Consider the following 1652-nt stretch of genomic DNA (forward strand, 5'->3'; position numbering starts at 1 on the left):
ATATGAAACCTGCTTAAAAGCCTCAAATTCTATAATTTTAGACTTTTAAGCAGGTTTCATATTCTATAGTTCATATTCTATAGTTCGACGCAAACACAATATCTAGCAAGGATTACATAAAAATTATATCATTTTGATTCAATAAAATGACTGAATGCATAAAGAACGTCCTAATGGGGGTGAAGGGAGAAGGTGAGCGAGAGAGGTCAATATATGTCTAACAAAGCAACATATGTAAAAACGTTTTTTTTTTTTTTTAATTATGAACTGTTTTTCAATGGTATTTTACCACACATACGTATTTCAGTGGTTTCAGTACTTACAATTCATGCTTTAAAACGAATTAAGCACAAAAGTGATACGCGTATAGACATGTAACAGCAATCTAGTCTACAGACGCCCATTATACAAACGTTCCATGACTTCATCTAACGGTTCTTTACTAAAGCATGTTCTGCATTATATCAAGATTAAATTAGCGCTTACCGCTGCAATCTGTTTGCAAAAAAGACAAATCTACTCGTTGTTGCACTGCAGCCACCACCCTCGTAATGAACACCTTCTGAAATAAGAAAGCACAGAGTGCAATGTTACGGCTCGAAGTCCATCCAGTCCTGGGTTCTACCAAGGCTGTCAGTTAACATGTAATAGACATATTCTCCAACCAATAGCACGAAGCGTCACGCGGACAATAGATTAAACCCACATCCCACTGCAAACCAATCAAACTGGGGGCGGTGTTTCCGAAAACATTGCTCCTTAGCGAAAGTGTCCAATGAAACAACAAGATCACTGTATGTTGTCTATACGTCTTTGTGGTTGGGTGGGCTACAAGCCTCTTGTTATGGAGCGGAAAGAACGGGTTTGAGCCATGGTTTCTTTGTGAAAATCATGGTTATCATGACATAGCTGCCATTTTTTAGCAGATCAAATATAAACGTGCGCTTGTTAGTATGTCGTTTTGATACACATTAGGAGTCAAAAGGAATGCTTGATACACTTGGGTAATTATAACATCCTGGTGTCATTTAGATTATTGAGACTCCTGGAGAACCACTCCAAGAACCAAAATCATTACAGTGCCCTGACTCCATCTCCTACCTACACACAAACTGTTCCTTAAAGGACCACTATAGTTCCAGGAAAACATACTCGTTTTCCTGGCACTATAGTGCCCTGAGGGTGCCCCCACCCTCAGGACCCCCTCCCGCCGGGCTCTGGGGAGAGGAAAGGTTTAAAACTTACCTTTATTCCAGCTCCGGGCAGGGAGCTCTCTGCCTCCGATCCTCCCTTTCGGCTGAATGTGCATGCGCGGCAAGAGCTGCGCGCGCATTCAGCCGGTCTCATAGGAAAGCATTTACAATGCTTTCCTATGGACGCTTGCGTGTTCTCACTGTGATTTTCACAGTGAGAATCACGCAAGCGCCTCTAGCGGCTGTCAATGAGACAGCCACTAGAGGATTTGGAGGCTGGATTAACTCTATTACACGCATAGCAGTTTCTATGCCGCGCATGCGCATTAGGTCTCCTCGGCCGGTGGGCTGGATCAGTCAAGCCCTCCGGCCGACGCAGAGCAGGAGGCAGCGACGAGGGACATCGTCGCTGCCTCAGGTAAGTGAAGCAACTGGGCATTGGGGGGTGAGAGGGAACCT

The 1652-nt window shown here is 44.0% G+C and overlaps 1 protein-coding gene across 1 annotated transcript in view; it reads right to left on the reverse strand.

Annotated features, from left to right (window-relative positions):
- The window catches only part of LOC134571702 (4-aminobutyrate aminotransferase, mitochondrial-like), a 965679-nt gene extending 965004 nt beyond the window's left edge, over window positions 1-675 (reverse strand). Inside the window, exon 1 of the mRNA XM_063430224.1 lies at window positions 487-675. The gene's annotated coding sequence lies outside the window, so the exon portion shown is untranslated. The remainder of the gene's footprint in view (window positions 1-486) is intronic.
- Window positions 676-1652: the final 977 nt, after the last annotated feature.

The sequence above is a fragment of the Pelobates fuscus genome, chromosome 8 (genome assembly GCF_036172605.1).
Source record: "Pelobates fuscus isolate aPelFus1 chromosome 8, aPelFus1.pri, whole genome shotgun sequence".
NCBI classification, from domain to species: Eukaryota; Metazoa; Chordata; class Amphibia; order Anura; family Pelobatidae; genus Pelobates; species Pelobates fuscus.